Here is an 11,824-nt window from a genome sequence, read left to right as displayed (position 1 = left end):
TCAAGAGCAATGCCAATAACTCTAACTTTAACAAAGGCAAAACCATTGCATTGTAAATGCTTGTTTTTATTGCAAACATTGGGCAGCCACGTTTAGCAAGTGGCATGTACAAATGTTTTCCCATCGCACTATCTTGCCAGGGTCTTTCCTAGGTCAGATCTCGTTGCTTTGCCATTACTTATTTACTTTTTTCTGCTGCCAGAAATAATTAAATTATCGGAGATATCTCAAATTATAAACTGTGCGTCTAGCTGTTAAAATGATACATAAAACTGGAAAACCACCTACATTTTTTACTGTGTTGTTTAAAAACTGAACCTTTGCATTGCTTTTCTGAAGTTCATGTAGTTAAAGTAAAAGGTTGTGATCCCAATCCAAAATGGCCGACCATGCCATCTGGTTCTAAGACCCTCTTTTCAGACAATGAAGTAACAAATTCCCCGTTGCTCCCTTTTCTATGTCAATGCCTGTAGCAGGAGGGCTGCTAAATCTCGCCTCTTATTCACAAGGGGTTCCATGGCAACTACCCACGCCAAGCCTGAGAACACTGACCAATCACAGATTCTTGTGCCCTGTAACTCTCAGCTGCCCTTCATTTTCTCCTGGTGATTGGTTAAACTTCGTATGACGTACCAGATAGGGTTTCTCCTGTCTCCACCTCTCGGCCCAGTTTCTTGTAAAAAATCCACCCAATTTTCTCTGGGAAGAGGGATCCCGACCTTCTGTATTCCACTGCACAACTAAGCTGAAATCGGACATCCAAGCAGAGCAGAGGGGCAACAGCGCTGAAAGGCTTTAAGGCACGGAGAGCGCCAAGTGACGTCACGAGCGGTTGTCTGGGCAACGGACATGGTGGCGTCCCTGAAGCATGATTCTTATACACACGCTGGTGAGAAAAGTGTCAAGTTAAAAGCGAAGCGGCGCAGCCAAGGGGCACCGTAACATACACTTTCCTAGGGCTGGCGGGGAGGGAGGGTAGGAAATCTTGTGTAAAGCAGAGTAGCATAAGATCTAATTGGAATGGCAGCCCCGACTAAAACAATTTGGCGGGTATGTTCGAGAGAAGAATTTGGGACGTTGGTCCAACCAATTTAAGAGATACGTGATGTCTGAACTAAAATAGCAAAGTAACAGAAAAATAAACATTCCGTATGCAGTAGTCCATGTAAACCAAAACGCTAATTGGAAAGATCCGTTTAATACTTCGATCAGCAGCTAAAAGGCGACATGTCACTGTGTAGCAACACCGGTGGCAGTGTATTTAGTCATTTTCCCTCTTTTCTAGCTAGAAATACTTTTTTCTTAAAATCTGCAATTAATGCAGAAGATGATGTATTGGTAGTGCGCCAAATATATCATTAAATAGAAAATGTCGCAGCCACAGAATCACATAAATCCAGTGGACCTAGTGGTAGGGCTACTGGGGATTATATGGACCAATGTGAAGGGTCAAAGGGACAGCAACCAATCAGGAGTGGGTGTAGAAGGGGATTCAAAGGAGCATACGTTAATTGACCAACTTACTCAATGACAAGTCTGACATGGATTCCAGTCCTAGCTTTCTTGTAATAAGGAAATGCAGACAATAATATTTAGATGGAAATTCTGTAGCCTGATTACGAGTGCCTCATTAAATTCTTATCCGATCACAATAGAATAGTGGTGCGATGTTTATCACACCCAGTGATTATCAGGTGCAATGAAGGTCGCACCCTCCATTAATTTTAGACAGGTCTAACAAACCCGATTTTCACGGTTGAAAAATAACTGATGAGTAGAGAGATATGCACATGTAGCTGTAGTAAGAACATCTGCATGTTGTCCCCCATCTTCAGACGAAAATTCAGATATATGCAATAATTATTACACCTGATGAATGCTATATGCCTCAATGTCAGGTTTTATTGGGTACAGAAGGAATTGTGGCCTAAAGGCATGATCCCTCTGGACAATGTAATTCATGCACGTAACATCAACATCCTTTCCTATGCAGATGACATGCAACTCATACTCACCCTCTTGGACAAGACCACCAACACAAGAAACAAGTTCACAGCCTGTATGACCTAAGTCTCTAACTTGATGAGAGTCACTTATCTCAAGCTAAAAAGTTCAGCGGTGGGTTATTAGAGTGTTCTCACATATCCGGAGAACCGACGTACTTTGCTTGAGTTCCATTTCACAGTCACAAGCCAACGAGTGAGGGCAAGCGGATTTGCTTCCCTATACTGTCCGCCCGTATACCCACAACGGACTTCGCTTTCCTTGATACCCGTTTTCTGACGCGTTCTAAAGCACCTTCTTCTCGCGTCCGTTTATTGTATTTTTGCACTCGATTAGGACCGGGTTGGAATTATCACCGGTCCCCCGATACCGTTCTTAGCCAGATTACACAGCCCTGAAGAGTCATGGGTCTACCCCGTTATTGACGAAACACGTGTCGGCTGGTTTCATGTGCTAAAAAGCTCCCCTTTTTAGTTAGGGGACCTTCTCACCAGATCAATAAAAAACAAACAAGACAACAATATTTGAGTCTGATCTTATCCTTTCCTTAACAACACAAGACAATACCTATCAACTAATATAGGTTGTGTGCGCTTGACTTTTCTTGCACTTATCTCAAGCTAAAGACTGACAAGATAGAAGTAGTAATCTTCAGCAAGAACACCTCATCATAGGACTCCAACTGCAAGCCGGTCAAACTCAGACTCACACCCAGCACCCACGCCAGGAACCACGGAATAATCAACAGAAATCTGGTAATGACCTCACAAGTCAACGCTATCACTAAATCCTGCTTTCACACCCTGAACATGCTATGGAAGAGCCCCAAATTGCTCCCAAGCAACACTAGCAAATCTGTCACTTACTCCGTAGTCCCTTGGTCACAGCCAATAGCTTGTATAGGTGAGAACTATTGGCTTTGCCAAGACTATTTTCACTTCCCCGCAAATTCCATCCTCTGTAGGATGCCCTCTGATCACAAATAAAATTCATCAGTCTTTAAGCCAGATTCAACAAATGGAAGAAACTGCCAGATACACGAAATAAATCACAAGTCATGACCATACTCCTGACTTTCTATTGATTGAAATGTAGAAGTAATTTGGCTGGAATCTCACAATTTTATGAAGCAGGAAAGCTGGGAAAGGAACTCGGTTCTACTCGTGCCTCACACTAGAATTTGGCCACTATGTAGAAATCAGAGTCTATCCCTTCAACACAAATCAAGATGTTAATAGCTGGTGCTCCTACAGTGTTTCTCAAAGCAACCCACACCTTAAGTTCAGCCATGTTCAAACCCCGAAGTAAGAATACATGTTTAGAAAGAAGCCACAGAAGTGAACATTTTGCCAAACAGGCTAGAGGGACAAATAAATGGTATACACCTTTTTATGTACAACAATCAGTGAATAGAAAAGAAAAGTATCCCTCCGAGGGAAGGGATGGCATGAAACATGGATAGTATAGATGTCTCCCACCGTACCCTCCTTCCAGCAGTTTAAAAAATGTGGTGTTGGCCAGGTCCTAGCGCTTTGTGTTTATTTTAAACTTTCAACCGTGCTGCACAGCAATTTTGCTGCGAGACCTATTGGCTTTGCCTGTGCTTGTTTCAAACTGTGGACCGCAACAACGTTTGATGTTTTGTTGAAATATAGACCTTACCTGGGTCAAAGTTCACGTTGTATGAAACAACAAAACGAAATACATAAAATCAACGTATCTGACACCAGAGCACTTATGATCTGTTCCCATGACTGGAAACAGTGTCCTTGATGACATGGAGTGAGTTGGCCAACCCAGATCACGCTATAGTAATACTACATACATAAAATAGATATAAATAAATGAGGAAGAGGAGGAGGTCTTTGCACCCAAGGACTAACAAGAGATGGTGATAGCTTTTTGGGATTTTGGAAGCTGTGCATATCCCTATGGCTCACCTAACAGTCAAATGGAGCCATAAATGTGCCAATAGGTGTCAATGTGGTAATGGGTAATGAACCACTCACCCTGCAGAACCACTGAATATATGTGGTCAGTGGAGTAGAAATAAAGACCACATGGAAGGGTAAGGCTCCAGTGACGGTGGTCACAGGCACTAATACGGGCAGTCTTGGGAACTCATGATTAGGGCATATCAGGCTCTAAGATTCTGGATCTAAGAGTGCAAGGGAGAAGAACTGGTAGGCCATGAATATGCATTGGCTGGTGGGCAAAAATTAACACAGGCGTTAAGGAGATGTATTGTTTTAAATCGTCCAATAAGCAAACATTACATACCTTTGGTGAGGTTATTTGTAATGCATATTGTGTTATTATTTGTCAAGATCAATATCTCAAATCTGGTTCAATCTTTTACAATCTTGTAGCGTGCTCTGAAGCAATCAGGTTCATAGTAGAATATACTGTGTTGCTGCTTACATTGATGCCTGTCACTACGCTTATAAATCCTTAAGACTCTCTTGTTGGGAGGAGATGTGGCCTACAGGCTAGAGCTGCCAACTTTGAAACATGGGGACCTCCATTTGAGTCACGCCTTCAGCACTCAATATCATGTGATTCTGAGCAAATCACTTAATTTCCCTATGCCTAAAAATGTGAAAGGTAAATGTGTGAACAGTAATGTAATTGTGTAATTCCCATTTTTTGTGCACAATCTTGAAGGTCACCCAGAATAATAATGTACCGACATTCATTGCTCCCAGTACAGACATACTTAACGAGTTTCCAGCGTCCACTGATAACTTGTTACTTTGCTTATTCTTCCCCACATTAATTGTAATGACAGTTTGTATGTGGTGAAATGCCGCATTATGCAACATGCCCTCTTCATTGTTTCTAAAGGCTCCATATAAAGACACCGCTGTTCAATAACAGAACAAAGTGCTTGATGACCAGGGTTATAGGTCCATCTGGACCTGTGAAGGGTACACGTATATTCAGTTTTGTTTGATGCTGCTTGGATCTAGGCAATGCATAGTCGTCAAGGGCATAACTTGCACCCTAAACTTCTAAAAAAAATACTTGAACAAAAGTGAGTCACCTTAGCTGCAGTGGGAATCTCTATAAACCTTACTTCTTCCGGTTTGAAAGAAAAATAGTCCATTAGACTGAGTACATCGGTCTGACTGTAAGGTAAGTAAGGTAAAGATGAGAATTGGCCTTTAAAATTAACCTGAGCCCTTTGCCAATATTTCCCAGGCATTCAAAGAGCACTAAAGGACATAGGCGTGTCTGTTTATTCTAGAATGAGGAAACAACGCAATCGACATCTCTATCCTTTCCAAACTTTTCTTTTTTTAAAAAAAATATCTTTTTACGGGTTATGTTTAACTCGTATCTTCCAGATATAGAGAAAAGATGGATTGAACTAGATACACCCCCAATCTTAACAACTGTGCACAACTACAGTAGACACAACATTACAAATACACAATGTTTCTGTTTGTCACGGTAACACATGCAATGGTTGAAACATCTATTACATGAATTCATCTTCATGGGCGGTGCCAAGTCAGGTTAAGTCTGGACCTGGACATGGCCTAACAATATCAACGTGTTCCCACCAAGGTCCCCGATCCTTGCATGTTTTTTGGGGCAACCCCTTGCCTTATAAACTGATTGTTCAGCAAGGACACAGTAGTCTGTACCCCTCAACCATTACAAGGAGGGAGTTTCCACAGAGCGCCAGTGCCATGCTTGTAATGATGCGCTTCCTTGTCCCCACAATAACTCTCGGAGTCGGGTTGCTGTATACTCAATATTTATTCAAGTTTGCTTCTTACAAGGAGCGCCGAGCACGTCCGCTACCCAGCCGGCTCGCGCGCTTATGCCTACGCTCGCCGCGCTCCTCCCTACGTCACCGCACGTCACGTAGCTACGTGACGTGCAACGCTAGAGCGCTCACTACATATCTCCCCTTTTTCCAATGCATTATGTATATAAGTCCTGGCTCATATCGTAGTCTCTGAACCTCGCCGGCGGGACCACCGCCCTTCCCCTTCTTGTCAGTCTTACCGGGGTTGTGGCAGCTGTTGCTTCACTTCTGTTGCCACTCCCTAGTGCAGCCGCGCTAGGCTCCTCCCTGCTCCTGTCCTCTTCGTCCTGCTGTTCCCCACTCTCACCATCGCCTTCCTGTTGTGCCTCACCGACGCCCAGGTCTTCTCCTCCATACTCACGGGGGGTCTCACTCCTGTCCTCGCTTCCTCCATTTGTTCCCTTGTCACTCCAGCAGAGTATTTTATTGCATCTGGCCATGCGATCTTGTGACCACACGTTGCCATCGCTCAGCAGGGCTGCTCTACCTCTCACTTCCACCACCTGCATGGGCTTGCTGTACTTGCTTTCTCCCTTTTTCTGCAACGTGGCCAGTTTTACTCTCACCCATTCTCCTTTCTCTAATGCCGTGTTCTTCACATTTCTCCGCTCATTGTAGTGTCTGGTGTACACTGATTGGGCCCTTTCTAGGTTGGCCTGCACCACAGCCGGTGACCACTCACTCTTGACTATCCTTTCCTTCCACACTCGGTTGTCCTTGGTGAAAGGCTCGCGGCCTCTTAGAATCTGGAATGGACTATATCCAGTGTTCGTGGGTGTTATCCTATATGCCCACACCATGTGCCAGATTTCTGCTTCCCAGTCTTTATTGTCTGAGATGGCCGCTTGTATCGAACCCATGATTACTCTGTTAAAACGTTCCACCAACCCATTTCCAGCTGGGTGGTATATGGACGTATGTTTTGCTGTGATGCCGTTCCTCTCTAGGAATTGGGTCAATTTTTCAGATCGGAATTGGGGGCCATTGTCACTGAGGACATTCTTTGGGATGCCCTCCCTGACAAAGGTCTCAGCCATGAAACTCACTATTGTTTCTGTGTCCATTGTTTCTTCAATCCTCAACTCCGGCCATTTGGAATACCGGTCTATCATGACACAAATGTATTTCTGTATCCCTTGTGTGTTTAAGACAGGACCCAAAATGTCAATAGACAGTTCCTCCCACGGATTCCTTGGAGGATCAAATTTCCCTAGGGCTGGGCGCAGAGGTTTGAGTGTCTTGTCCGCACCTTGGCACCTCGGGCACTCTCTGACGTGTCTCTCCGCCCTTATATCCATTCCCGGCCACCAGTAGTTCTGTTTGGCCCTTAGTGTAAGCTTTCCAGCACCTAGATGCCCCTCGTGTAACATGTCCATCAGCTTGGGGATCATTTTTGTGGGTGGTATGACTCTCTCCCCTCTGAATATGAATATGCCCTGGTCGTCAGTCGATAATTCCTCTCTGACTTCGAAATACGGGATAAGTTCTCGCCCTGTTTTGCTTTTGTCTGGCCAACCCCTTACAATATGGGACTTTACTTCTTCCAGAGCTAGGTCTTCTTCATATGCTTGTTTCCATTCTTGTCTGCTTATGGTTGTTTCTTGGTCTTCAGTGAGTGCAACCCACTCTTCCGTTCCCTCACTGCGTTCTGTGCTGGGTTCCATTGCTGCTGCCCGGCTTAGGTAGTCCGCCACCTTGTTCTTATTTCCAGGAATGTGTTCCACATCATATCGGAACTCCATTAGTTTGAGTGACATCTTGGAGATCCTTGGTGTTGCGTCCGCATGTCCACTCGATGTGAGAACCTTGAGCAGGGGCTTGTGGTCGGTCCTCAACCTGAATCTGGTGCCCCACAGGAATTGTCTGAATCGAGACATGGCCCATACTACTGCTAGCATTTCTTTCTCGATCACGCTGTATTTCTTCTCGGTGTTGCTTAGGGTGCGGGATGCGAAGATTATCGTTTCTAGCCTTCCATGACCGCGGTCTTGCATAAGGACTGCTCCCAGTCCCTTGTCGCTGGCGTCCGTTGTGAGCACAGTTCTTCCTTGGGGGTCAAATCCTTGCAGTGGAACGGCACCTGCCACTTCCTTTTTCACTCTTTCGAATTCTTGCTGAGCCTCCTCCGACCACCGGAATTCGCTGTTTTCCCTCGTGAGAAGCCTCATGTGGTGGGTCTTTGAAGCGAAATGTTGCATAAACTTCCCATAGTATTCTGCCATCCCTAAGAACGATCGGACTCCTCTTTGCTGGACGGTGGGGGTGCATCGCAGATGGCTCTCACGTTTTCCGCCTTCGGGGTTACCCCTCGCGCACTTATTTCGTGCCCCAAGTACGTCACCTTCTCCATTCCTATTCGGCACTTGGTCCATTCGGCCGTGAGGCCCTTCTTTTCCAGGATTTCCAATACGTCGCCTAGTTTCTTGTTATGGTCGAATCTGTCATGCCCCATCACTAAGATGTCATCCTGGAAGTACTGGACCCCAGGTCTATCTTTGAACAACTGGTGCATGAGTTTCTGGAACACCGCTGCCGCTGAGGCTAGCCCAAACGGCATGCGGCGGAATTGGTAGCACCCGAAAGGGGTAATGAACGAGGTCAATTTCCGACTCTCCGGGTGTAATGCAATTTGGTGATATGCCGATGTTAGGTCTATGGTGGAATACCACTGGATGCCCCTCGTGCAGGCCAACATCTCCTCTATGCGGGGTAGGGGGAATCTCTCTACCACAATGTTTTTATTCAACTCGCGCAGGTCCACACACAGACGGACCTTGCCGCTGGGCTTCTTCACCACCACCAACGGTGCCAGCCATTCAGCGCAAGTGATGGGCTCGATGATCCCTCTTTTCTCTAGTTCTTGCAGTTCCACTTTCACGTCCTCTCTCACGGCCAGCGGGATGTTTCTCACCTTATGGGCCACTGGTACTGCTCCCTCTTTGAGGATGATCCTGTGCGCGAATCCTTCTAGTTTCCCCACTGTGCCCCCAAAGACAGTTGGGAAGTCCTTTCTCCATTTGTCCATGTCCGATCCGCCATCTTGTTCCGTTAACAGGATTTGCTCCTTGCCTCCCGGGTCCAACTTAATGCCTAAATCTCCTTGGTCGAGCCACCCTAGGACTGAAGGACCCTTCTCTGAGATGTATAATTTGCACCATGCTGATCTCCCTCTGAACTCGAAGTTCAGCTTCCTGTATCCGGCCATGGGTATCCGATCTCCATTGTAGGTGACGGGACGAATGTCCAGTCTTTCCAAGTCAGGGCCCAGTCGGAGGGCGAACTTCTCTTCCCACACCGTCCTCTGGATGATGGTGTAGGGTGACCCAGTATCTGCTACCACTTGGATCTCGACCCCTCCTATCGTCATCTCCAGGATTGGTTTCATCGTTCTTCTTCCGTCGACCCCTAGGACTTGCCCATCCACACTCAGGATTTCGTCGTAGATGCAGAGCACTGTCACCACTTCTTCTTCAGCTGCTTCTTCTGGTTCCTCCCCTTCCTGGCCAACATACTTCACTGCATTCTTGGACGCATTCTTCCTACACACTTTCTCGTAATGGCCGACAATTCCGCAAAACAGACATTTGGCGCGAAACGCGGGGCACTTCCGGTCGTGCGCCTCGTGCGACCAGCTTCCGCACCTGTAGCATGCCTTTTTGTTGCTTCCCGCCGATTTACCCGCGGGGCTAGGATTGGTAGGCCATCTGCTCGGACCCTTCTCCGATGGTTTCCGTGTCTGGTGGTCTCCGCAGTGCCCTTCGTTGTCAACTTTGTTCACCACACCGCTGGGAGCGGTTTCTTTCTTCGTGGCTGCTGCGCACCTTCGCGCTAGTTCGGCTCTCTTGACTATAACCAGTACATCCTTGAGTGAGGTGTCGCCTGCAGCCCATAGCTTGTCCTGCACATTTGTGCACGTGGTGTGCATCACCACTTGGTCTTTTATGAATTCGCTTTCCCAGTTGGCGTACCTGCATGAGGCCGCTAGCTTCCTCAGTGCCGCCACGTACTCTTCTACTGTCTCTCCTGGTTGTTGTTTCCTTTGCTGGAAGTTAAACCTGTCCACTGAAACACATATGGATGGTTTGAAGTGTTCATCCAGGTCTTCCATTGCGTGTGCGTACACATCGTCGTCTGTTGATTCTCTCTTTTTTGGAACCAGGCTTTTGTAGATCCTCAGGCCTTCCGGGCCCAGGTTCAATAGTAAGATGCGTTTCTTTCTCGGTGGCTTGAATTTCTCTTCACTTTCATCTTCTAGCACTTCTATAAAATTGTCTATGTACTCCTTCCAGTCCTCCCATTTCATAAGGGGTTCCCCTGGCCTGGGAAGGAACTGGACCGGCGCAGTCGCGAACCCCGCCTGTGCACTCATCTTCTCGCCCTTGTAAGTAGGCAGTACACTTTCCAGGCCTCTCGGGCTCCCTGGCGCGCTGTTTTGTTCTTCCCCGCTGTTTAGGGGTGGGGGGCTGTTCCTCTCAGCCCCTTCCTGCTTTGGTGGGGTAGCCAGTGCGGTTCCCTGCGGGCCGTGGTCGTGGTAGCTTTTGGCGCGGTGTGCGTCGTAGCTCCAGGTAGGTACTCACTGCGCGTCTGCCGTGCGCTCTTTCGGGCGTCTGTATGCTCTGCTGCGCTCCTTGTGGTGCCCCGATAGGGTGTGGTCACTGTGTGTCCCCTCTGGCCTTCTCCGCGTCCCGCTCCGTGACTCCGCTCCGTCGTGTGATCGGTGTTGTGGGGGGTCATGGGCCGCGCATCCCACCTTCGTCGCCACTGTAATGATGCGCTTCCTTGTCCCCACAATAACTCTCGGAGTCGGGTTGCTGTATACTCAATATTTATTCAAGTTTGCTTCTTACAAGGAGCGCCGAGCACGTCCGCTACCCAGCCGGCTCGCGCGCTTATGCCTACGCTCGCCGCGCTCCTCCCTACGTCACCGCGCGTCACGTAGCTACGTGACGTGCAACGCTAGAGCGCTCACTACAATGCTATGTCCCTTTTAGCCATTGTACGCAGAATGCCAGCTAATAATTTATGGCCCATATGGCCATCCTATCCTGGGAACACTCACAGCAACCATTTTAGGGTCTTTTTCAAATGGGAAACCAGGCACTGCCTCTAGTGTATCGAAGATATGGAATCAGTATCTCTGGATGATTGTGCACTTCCAGATCACTTATATGAAGGTGCCCCTATCAGTCTTGCAGCGCAAGCAGGTGGGGTCTGTGCTCTGGGCTTATGTTCTATTGTTTCTCTGACGTGTAGTAGACACTGTAGAAAAATACTTAAACTGTATAAGGCACAGCCGGATGGTTATCACTAGGACCCTGGCTTTCATTTTGCCTCAAACTATTTGTCCTCTAACAGATTTCCCAGGTCATGCTCCCAGTTTTCCCTCAAAACGGTGTAGGGGTCAGGTATGTTTATTACCAGTGCTTTGTAAAGCTGTGAGACCCTTATCTGTTATCTTTTACATATTGAGGTTGGACTCGAAATGGTTGAATCCTGGAAGGGCAGTGAGCTTGTCCTTGTACACTTATAGTGCATGCCTCAGTTGAAAGTAAAGGATTTATGGAGCCTAAATTCTACCATCAGTTGCGCATAAGAGAGCAGATATCCCATCAGTTGTACATAAGGGCCAGATATCCCCGATCTCCGATATCCCAATTCTGTCCGAGGTCTGGAACCCATATGACTTTAAGACCTCTTGGAGCCATGTTTCCTGCCATAGATGAGTTTCCTTGGCCGGATTCCCATCCCAGCCCATCCATCTCAGTGCAAGGCACCAGCATTCCAGTGGTACAGCTGTCACCAGAGACATTGTCTGGACTCCTTTCAACCCATACAATTTGGACCAACGCTCACATTTATCAAGTAAGTTGAGTTCTAATCTGATTGCCAGGTCTGCCCTGTCTCCGAAGATCCAGTCGTAATGGGAAGTAACTGGTAGGCTTAATAGTGCAACTTTATCTCCACTATGCCCAATCCGCAGTCGAATACCTGCTGTTCTTGTGA

At 47.0% G+C, this 11,824-nt stretch overlaps 1 long non-coding RNA gene across 1 annotated transcript in view; it reads left to right on the top strand.

Moving 5' to 3' along the window:
• Positions 1–656: 656 nt before the first annotated feature.
• LOC147690069 (uncharacterized) overlaps positions 657–11,824 on the top strand; it is a 173,169-nt gene continuing 162,001 nt past the window's right edge. Inside the window, exon 1 of the long non-coding RNA XR_015299925.1 lies at positions 657–889. This is a non-coding gene — a long non-coding RNA (uncharacterized LOC147690069). The remainder of the gene's footprint in view (positions 890–11,824) is intronic.

Source organism: Lissotriton vulgaris, chromosome 9 (genome assembly GCF_964263255.1).
Source record: "Lissotriton vulgaris chromosome 9, aLisVul1.2, whole genome shotgun sequence".
Taxonomy (NCBI): domain Eukaryota; kingdom Metazoa; phylum Chordata; class Amphibia; order Caudata; family Salamandridae; genus Lissotriton; species Lissotriton vulgaris.
This window is presented reverse-complemented; position numbering and strand designations above follow the sequence as displayed.